At 45.3% G+C, this 10,047-nt stretch overlaps 1 protein-coding gene across 6 annotated transcripts in view; it reads right to left on the reverse strand.

Moving 5' to 3' along the window:
• The window catches only part of LOC125327872, a 294,758-nt gene extending 285,183 nt beyond the window's left edge, over positions 1-9,575 (reverse strand). For 4 of the 6 annotated variants that reach the window (XR_007204428.1, XR_007204427.1, XR_007204425.1 and 1 more), the window contains exons 1-2: positions 8,338-8,558; positions 5,910-6,208 (exon numbers count right to left, since the gene is read on the reverse strand). The gene's annotated coding sequence lies outside the window, so the exon portion shown is untranslated. Of the gene's footprint in view, positions 1-5,909; positions 6,209-8,337; positions 8,559-9,186; positions 9,351-9,505 lie in introns of those variants that run through there. The other 2 variants (XR_007204430.1, XR_007204429.1) reach the window with 2 other exon arrangements.
• Between the last annotated feature and the right edge of the window lie 472 nt (positions 9,576-10,047).

Raw genomic sequence — 10,047 nt, forward strand, 5'->3', positions numbered from 1 at the left:
CATTTCTTTCATTCCTTCTTTTTCATAAATATCTTTTGATAAATAAATTTTAAAATCCCCAGGCACTGAAAACACAAAGTTGTGAACCTGAACCACCCTTCTTTCCAGTGTCTGATTTTCAGTGCGGAGCCATGCCTATAGATGATACACAAGTCCAGTCCAGGAGCTCAAATGAATAAAGCTACTGGCTACATGGCATCATAAAACTTTGAATACAGCAAAATTAAGCCCCAGAGAGAGATGATGAAAGGTGTGCTATCTCATCCATGTTTTTAACAAAAAGGCAAAGCAGCTTTTGTAAGGACAAGAGAGCATCTCTTTCAGCGCTTGAAGCCCAAAGCCTTGAAACAACAGCCTCTCCACAAAGCACAATTGAGTTCATGCTCACACACACGCCCAGGGGAACCCAAGGAAAAGCCCCCTGAGCTACCACCAGCTCAGATCAGCTCCAGCACCAGCAGAGCTGAAGCCACATCATAGCCAAGCCCAGCAGAGAAGCAACAATTGACAGATGAAGTGCAGTAGCACAATTACACAAAGCAGCTTACAGGCCTCATTTAATACCCTGCATAGCACCACACCAGCCTGCACCAAAAGCATCAAGTTGCTTAAAAACACCTCAGCTTTTGCTGCATAATCTAGGGTACCTTCTTAGGTACTCTGGAGCCATCACAAATTTCATTATTTTCAGAGGATATGCACAGACCAACACTGGTACCAACCAAAAACCCATTTTCAAATTCTGAGAGATAACTAAATGAGCAGCTGCACCAAGTCTCACCTCTGAGATCATCTGAAACCAACACGCGCAACTCCTGAATCACTTACCTAAATTAATCTTTGCCTTGAACACTGTTGCAAAGAGAAACAGAAGACAGTAAGTTGTATACTCAATTGAAGACTGCACTTATTTGGGGAGTAATTTAATGCAAAATGTGCAAAGTTAAAGTTAACTTTGTTTCCTTCCACAGCATTAAACAGCACAATTTTATCATACACCAAAAAGAAGCCAATACTACTGATGCCTGAGATATTTATAACTTATGCCACAGCCATTTAAAGATTTCACTCAATTTTCCTATTAGAAATGCTCTGATGGCACAGGCATCCTGACACATAAATTATGACAAACAGCTTCTCCTCCATTCCCACAAAATCCCCCTCTTTTTTCTCTATCCCATCCATCACTAGCAACTAGCCCTTATTTTCAAAATTATCTCACCACTTCCTTTCCTCACCAATCATCACTGGCTCACAACCAAGCCAGACACCATCCTTATTAGCCCAGAATCCCCACTCCCACTGCCCACTTATTAATTTTTATGGCAATCACATGCCTCCTCGTTCCATGCCACCTGCCTCCCACGCTTGCAAGAAATTCCATTAAAACATTCATGGTTCTACTTCAGTGCTCTCTCTTATCTCTGACAGGGAAGTAATGCTGGCATCCAGAGCAACACCACACTCATCGCCCCGTGGTGGGACTTAAGGCTTTGAAAACAATTTAAAAAAAAAGACAAAAACAACCAACCACACACAGAAAAATTTATACTGGAACCTCTAAGATGTATCAAAATGCAGTTTATTTCATAGAGTTGCAACATTGTTCTTAAATAGAAGGACTTGGGTTACAAGTATAAAGAAATGAAATCATTTTTCTATTTTTAGCAGTAGCAGACACATCTGGACTAGGTAGGAGATTTTTCTCTTTTTTCTTCTTTATACAGAATCAAACACAATTTGTTCTCACTAACAATATTCATGGATTTAAATACAGAATCCACACTTGTAATAGTCTCATAACCTTTTGGGGGAAGTACTGTCCCTGTCCTCGAAGGCCAGAACTAATTTTGTGTTAAAATATTCTAAGCCCCCCCAGGTTATCCATTTCCCCCTACCAAACCCAAACACATCTATGCATTTCAATCAAGGAAAGGTCAAGGTATCAAGCACAGTATCACCCTACCTCAGGCTTCACAAATAGTTTGTGATAAATTTCATGTTATGACAATGCAAGCAAAAAAAAAAAAGAATAAAAATAGAATCCATTAGTGAGTTGGAAAGCTTCCTGCTACATAAAAAATCCAATCAAGAAACAGAAAACTGTTCCAGACACCATATGCTTTCATCCTGACATAACTGAGAGCACTTTACAGAAAAAGCAGGTCACATGTTGGAAGCTTTGTTTTCATGCAGTTATTTCTCAATCATAATTGTAATATAAGGTGTGGGGGATTGTGGTTTGTGTAAACCCACACCCAGATTTCAAGTGGAAGTTCTATCTTTCCAGCCTTGGTTGACTTTCTTGTACCTCTCATAAAAATTTGCTCTGACAAGAAAAGAAACATACTGCAATGGTTATATTGATTCTGTAAGAATACTGTACCTCAAGTTGCATAATAAGGTGACAAACCAGTGAAAGCAGAAAAATAAAAAAAAAAGAAAATATCGTATTTGCAATTATGATTTCTACTATAGTAAGCTATATAATTCCACACATGAGATTCAACCAGCCTTGAGCAAAATAAGGAGGAAAAAAAAACCAGACAAAATTATCAACAGCATTTTCTATGGAACCAAAGACACAGAGACAACTCCATTCTAGTAACTTGCTCTGACCTACTGCTTTCATCTTGCTTTCTCAGTGAAGATCCTGAAATGACTATTTACCTTGCCAGTCTCCTCATAGATACCCAATACTCTTTGGACTGCTTGGGAACCCTTTCAGAGACTAACAATCCTATGTCCAAAATTTTACTCAAGAATCAAACTGTGCCTCTAAATCCTGAGGAGGACACTCTGGTGAAGCCTCCAGAGAAGATGCCTTTTTTGTCCTTCATTGCCAGGAGTGGGGCCTCTCACAGAAGGGGTAAAAGGCAGCAGACCCTCAGAAGAGCATCCCTATCTTCATTTTGTATCAGGAACCCCCCAGAGTGGGGCACTCATGGGCCTACAGAACTTTGTACTTCACTTGGGAATTCTGGAGTTCATGCATCCAGAGAAACACTTCAACCAAAGGGAGGGAACAGTCAAAGAAACAAAGTCCTTATCACATTTTCCTTTCCACCTTCCTAGATGTTAATGGATAGGAAGTTACTCCATATACTGTCTCCTCTTCCACCTAAAAATCCGGCACTAACAAAACCTGCCCTGTTCTCCTCAGCACATTCTTCACAAAGCACAACTCCAACAATGCAATTCACCTGCCCACACACACCACACTGTAAAATCTGCACTCCTTGCAGCCTGTTAAATCTCTTCCACATTCGGGCTGGGTTGGCCTGAAAGACCCTCATGTTTACTCTCACCTCAGTTACACAGAGCAAAACACTTTCTCAAACAACCAAGTACATTGGCTAGAAGACTTTCTTAACTGAGAGCACAGTTCAAAAGACAAATCACTGTTCAAACTGTCTGGATTTGGTTTCATCTGTTTTAGGTGTAAATTCTGCTACCAGATTACAATTGCAGGGTAGGCTTGTGAGGGGCAGTTCAGAACTCCATCCCCTCCCCCCCCCCGCCAAAAACACGCTACCTCAGACACCTGCAAGGATTTCAATCACCTTCCAGGACTGTCACAAGCAAAGCAAGCAACTGACAAACTGCAACCAAAGACAAATCACAGAAACAATCTCGTTCCCACACTTCAGGTTCCCATACCTAAAACCCTTCTCTCAAGCAGCAGCTCCTCACAGCCAGGCCCTCTGAGAGCAGCAAGGCTCCTTCCCACCCCAAGTAAGGCAGGTGGTCCCCATCACCCCTCCCAGGGCCCAAGTGCTGCTCCTTCTCACAATTCTCAGCCTCCACTCAACCCCTGCTCCACCTGGCCCCTTTGCTGGGACTGCTCCCAGGAGAAAGGTACAGGAACACTCCAGCCAGGGCCCCCAGAAAGCATTTCCCTATCTCTTTGCAAGACCCAAAAGGGTCTCATCTCCTGCCAGCACAGCACAGATGCCAGTTGGGATCTTACATACTGAACACTTTCTATCCGGCCCTGCTTGTCCTCTCTCTGCAGATCTCATCTCCAAATAGGAGAATGATTCTTTGCATTTTATGGGAAATAATCCAAAGAAACTTGATGACAGATAAGTTGAAAAGCTTAAGTTTGTCACTAAGTTATTAATGTTTGAAATGTTCCAAGTATAAACAAGTGCAAATACATCTAATAATTTGCCTACTGTATCCAGAATCTTATGGCGATGATGAAATTCAATCTACACAAACTCTCAGATTAAGCTAAGGAGTAGTTTCTATATCTTATTAATTATAAGTAAAAATTTCCCTCAGTTTTCAGTGTTGGCAAATATTAATAGCTTCCATGCAGATAAATGAAGTGTACCTCTATGTTCAATTTAGTTTTCCTAAAGAGTGGCAAGAACCTGAGAAGAAACTCAACTAGAATAAAATATTCACAGAAACCAAAAAGGATTGCAGTTTTAGTTTTCTTTAAATACAGGAACATAATAACTGGGCTTCTTTTCCAAGATGACACTAGATAGCAGCTCTAAATATTTTTATCCACACAATCCATTTATTATTCTTTGCTTTCTCTTTCCACAAACAGCCCAAGACTTTCTATTTCTGAGGCTTCAAATTAAAGACTTTCATATGGCTGGCTTCACTCATGCAAAGTTCAAAAATAGTATAACTGCAGAACAATATTAAGACCATAAATCTAAATGTACATTAATTGCATCCAGTACACAACAAAAAGCTTACCCGCAATAATCGAGACAATTAAGAGTAGGTCTTTATTAAAACACAGTCCGAACCAGGAAATTAGAACTGTCTCGCTTCTTGTATCTCTGTTTACAACGGGAAAGGATCACAAGTGATTATTCGTTCAGATTTCTGTTTTGCTCTAAAGTAGGCCAGCCAGCTCAGCACTTTTCTTAAGATTATGAATACTTGTCTGCCCTACATATGGTTTAGGCTGAAACCAATCAGTTGAGCCGAAACATGCAGCAAAACCGACTATTTTCATGTCACTCATTTTCAGGTCACTCATTTTCAGCTATAATGAAGAAGTGCACAGAACAGGTATAAAAGGATGAGATTTTAAATACTTCTAAAATTTGCTCTGCCATTAGCACAGTTCACTAAAGAGTTCAGTGATTTCCTCACTATTGGATTCACACCATCTAGATTCAAGAATAATTTGTTATTCATTAATAACACTTTAACCACTTGTTTTCTCTGCTGGTTTCCAGTTCACTTTCATACACTGATTACCTCATTCAGTAAGAAGACTGAGCACTGAACTGCATCCACTAGACTTTCACATTACTAGGACATCTGGATGCAAACACCCTCTGCAAGAAGCCTTATATCAAAACTTTAAAAACATATGAAACAAAACAATTCCTTGAATTTTTAACTGATAATAACTAATACTTTTTTTTTACTCTTTTTCCCCCACACAAGCCATCCTTAAGATTTCTGTTACTATTTGGAGGAAGAGAGGTTAAATAATAGAACGTTGCTATCTTGAGTTCAAAATAGTAACGTCTTCAAACAAAGTGCGCTATTTGGAAGATCGGAACTGCAGAAAGTGCTATGCTTAAATTGTCCTTAACTTTGTTTTTTTAGAAGTTGTCTCATTTTCTAGAGCTGCTAAGCACTTCTAGACTCTATGAAGTCATTACGTTGAAAATGTAAGTTAATTATGAAAAAAAGAAAAACTTTCACATTCAGTTTTTCCTTTTACATTTAAGATATAAACATTGTCAAACCATTAGTATGACATTTCTGTCAGATTAACACCACTCAAAACTATTGGTAGGTATCAGTTGCAAGGCGAAACAAAAAAAGATAAAAGGCTACAAAACAAGTTTGTTTAAAACAAAGACACTGTGCTTAGTATTTTGATGTATGAGACACAGTATTTTTGCAGCAGGGGAGAAGCATACCTTTCATCAGCTGCAGAACCTTGGTGTCAGATGGCAGTATAATCCAAACGGGTCACAGCAGCATGTTCCACAATATCCATAAGTTTCAGCATGGGGCTCTTCCACTTCCTCCAGGAGTCCATTAACCATTAGTATGAATCCAAACAGTTAAGCAGCTGTATGGTCCAGTTTGAACCATGTTAAGCAGCCCTGAAGAATCCCAAGCTGTATTCCACCATTCGAAGAGTAATGCAATATGGCACCCATCACAGACTGACGTTTTGGTAACCGTCCCATTTTCCCAACAATCATGTTGTGACCTGTTCAAATACAAGGAAGAAGTGTTAGTTCAGCACAGTAACTCTGCCACACCGCTCGGGGACTAACATACAAATATAAACTTACATTCTTCTGAATAATTTCAAACATATACATCTTCACAGATTTAGACACATCCTAAGCTCAAAGCCTGGTGATGGCATTTTGCTTTAAAAACATCACAGCGCTGGAGTGTAACAGAAGAAGGTTTAAGAAAAAGGCTTTCATATATCTCTACAGATTGCACAGTCTTACATTCCAGAAAGCACTGAAATGACAGGAAAGAAAGGTAATAGAAAGGTAATATAAAGGCTCTTCAACTGCCCTAACAGGTATTTAAAAACTAATGAAAACAGTAAGTCAATAAAAAAACCCAAGTATCAAAAAAAATCTCATCAACCCTTTTGAGGGAAACATATGTGATCTTCTCTGCCTCTTAGCCTTGCCTCCCCACAGCACCTCCACCAGCAAATATGCTACTTCATTTGGGACCTGATGGCATCAGGAAGAAGCCAAAGTAGCCAAAACTGCGTCAGTCTACTTTGGTAGTCCATCTGTGCAATCCTTTCAGAGGTACAAAACGCAAATTTTACTTAGGTTGGGAAGGGGACTATGAAGAATGGAGAGAAAAGTCTGAGTACTCTGCACAGGAGGGAACAATGACGTGAAGAACAGCATCGGGTCTGCCAAGATGGAGTAGGGGAAACAGAAAAGAACTAACTTCCACACTAAGGACCACGGAGAGGAACTAGAAGAAGCTCTTAGAGACTGGAAGATGCATGCACACAGAGATTAAGACGAGAAGAAAGGAGAAAGTGAACATTGGTGAACAAGAATTATTGCTGGAAGCTCTCTCTGCATAACTGGGTAACATGGATGTAGGGCAGTCCATAGAAGAATAAGTTTAGAAGAAAGCAAGAAGAAGCTTTATGTTTGTTTCTCATCAGGAGAAACAAGGATATCTATGCATGGAGGAAAGGAAAGATCCTGGCAAAAGGAGTTTTTCATGAGAAATACAAGCAAGCATACAGATAGAAGAGTAGGTGGAAAGGGATCAGGAAGGAGGAGAATTGAGTAACAATAGAAAGTGAAAAAGCAGAGACTTCAGAAATTCTGAAATGTGTAGATCTAAGGATAGAGAGGGACGATTAGGAAATTGGGACAAGAGAACACAAGAAAGTAGGGTACTAGGATGAAAAAAGAGAAAAATTAATAGTTATTACATAGCACAGAAAAAGAGGATGGGGAAATAAGATACTAAATTGATCAAGTTAATTAAGAAAAGTACAAAGAGCGCACAAGTTCTCTGGAGCTGTGATGCTTGCTCTAGAAAGCATGAACCAAAAGGAATGAACAAAACCCAAGGCAACTACTGCGTTTCCAAAGGGACGAAGGAGTCCTTGCACTGTGCAGGAGAAGCCCAGCCGAGGAAGGGCCAGCCTGCACTGACCCTTCCCACTCTCCCCTTCCCTATGATCAATCCATTCAAAAGAACAAAGTCCTCCCTCTGGTCCGTCCCTCTTCTCCTAAAATTGTCCCTCGGCACTTCTGCGCACCTTGGTTCCCTGGGAGATGGTCCCACAGGAGCAATGTGTTACCCTCTGTGGTGTTTTGGCCCCCGCGACCCAAACTGGCACACGGCGGAGCCCCCACCTTGTCCCTGCTGCGCGCTGCCCTGCCCAGCCCCACGGCCTTCACTTAGCCCCCCACTCCCTGGCCAGGGCCGCCAGGACTCCCTACAATCCCATCAAGTTTACCCTGTCTTCAGCTTTTCTCTGTCCCAACTGTGAAAAACACAGCCCGATCCAGAAAGCCTTCCGAGTCCACTTCCCTCCCCCACAAAAAAAAAAAAAAAGAAGTTAAACCTCTAAAAACACAAAGCAGGCACAAGAAGGAGGCAAGACCCTCCCGAGTAGTGCCCCCCAGCCCGCTTTACGGGAGTTGGGGCGGAATGACTGCCCTACCCTCCCCAAAAATACCTGCATGTGCTCCCAAAAGTACAAAGGAAAGGCTGGGCTGGCCCGCAGCCGCCTCCGTTGCGCTCCCAGACCCGGGCGCGGATGGCAGGGCGGAGGGGGGGGGGGCGACGAGAGAGCCGGGAAAGAACAATAAACCCCAAGTCCAAACGTACCTTCTCTTTTCTCTAAACTGTGAAACCAGATTTCCTTAGAAGCCTACGACGAGGCTCTTTGCTTTTAAGCGGCGGGAGAGCTCGAAGAAAGTTGAGTAAATCTCTTCGGATAAAGTTGCCGAAGATGAGTTAACCCGGGAGAGGCGAGGGAGAGATGGAGAGTTCATCCGAGTTTCTCCTTTTGTTCAAGTTGCCCGAGCAGACAAAGAGCCGGCAGCGGCGGCAGGTCCCCCTCGCCCCTGCTCCCCCCGCGGTCCGGGCGCCGCCGGGGTCCCGTACTGCCCTCGCCCCCCGCCTCCTCCCACCACCGCAACTTTCCGTCTGCTCCATCCCTCCTCAGCCCCGACCCCGGCTCCGGCGCAAAACTTCCCTCGAACTGAACCTCCCAGAAAAGAAAACAATTTAATTCAAGGCGGGGGAGTGGGGGGTGGAAAGGGAGAGAACCATCTCTCAAATCATTATTTCCGGTAGATGCACCTCTTTGTTTGGATTCCCCCGACTGTCAGTGAGGACAAGCCTCTGGGGATCTGCTTTCGGACAGTTTGATCTGCCGGAATGAGACGGGCAAACGCAGGGCATAAAGAAAAATAACTTTAAAAGAAAGGAGGGGGGGGGGGGGGGAGGGGGAATAAATAGAAAACAATATAAAACTCCGGAGTTGCGAAACGTACCCTTTTTTCATGGACACGGGAAGTACATAAATAAACAACTGAAGGGGAATTTCGGAAAACTGTTGTTCTCCTCCCCCTCCCCTTCGCACTTTTCCAAAGAGCTTAACAAAAAAAGCCCCCCGAAACCTCCTGGCCGCGGCTCCGTGCCGCCGCCGCCGCCAGCTCCTGGCATCCCTACCTGTTGCGTAAAGCGCAAAGATGGGGCCGATCGCATCCGTCCCAAAGAAACCAAACGGGAAGGAGGGGACCGCCCTCACCCCACGGTCCCTTCACCTGCCCTCCGGCCGCCCCCACGGGGACACCCGACCCGGGCGTCGCCGGCAGCCCCGGCGCGTCCCCGGCCGAACGCGCGGCTCCCCCGCGCCCTGCCCGGCCCCGGCTCCGCGGGCGGCCGTCGGGGCGCCCAGGTCCCCGCCGAAAGTTTGGCGGGGCGGGGCCGGGGCGCGCCGCGGCCTCGCACCGAGACAAAAGGAGCGCGGAGCAGCGCTGCAACTCACCTTGGAGGGAGAGAGTGAGGCTGAAGAGACACCTTCCGCCTCAGTCCTCCTCCTCCTCCTTCCCACTCCCGGCCCTGTGGCGACGGCGGGGCCGTGGGACAGGCTCATGCTGCGGACCCGGGCACGACCACCCGGCTCAGCCCCGCCAAGGGTCCGCTCCCCGGCGCTAAACAAAAGCGGGGTGGAGCGGCCCTGCCGCCCCCGGCCCGGCCGCCCCTCGCTGTCCCTAACTTTTTGGTGCCCACCTAGCATCCCAGCGAGCCGGTCCCGCGCTCGGGAAGGACAGGGGGAAGCGCGGCGCACGCCCGGAGCGGGACCCCCACGTCGGGGCAGCCGCGCCGGGGCTGCAGGCAGGGCGGGAGCGCTGCCAGGAGGTGCCGCCGAGTGGGGGGGCCACGACACGGACCCGCTGCTCATTGTCTGTCCGAGGGTGTGCCCGTGGCAGGGCGGTGTGGAGGGGGCGTGGGCGTCCAGAGCACGCATGGGGGCCTTGTGAGTTTGTGCACTGCGTGTGCACAGTGGGCATGGGTGCCAGAGGCTCC

This window comes from Corvus hawaiiensis, chromosome 1 (genome assembly GCF_020740725.1).
Source record: "Corvus hawaiiensis isolate bCorHaw1 chromosome 1, bCorHaw1.pri.cur, whole genome shotgun sequence".
Classification (NCBI taxonomy): Eukaryota; Metazoa; Chordata; class Aves; order Passeriformes; family Corvidae; genus Corvus; species Corvus hawaiiensis.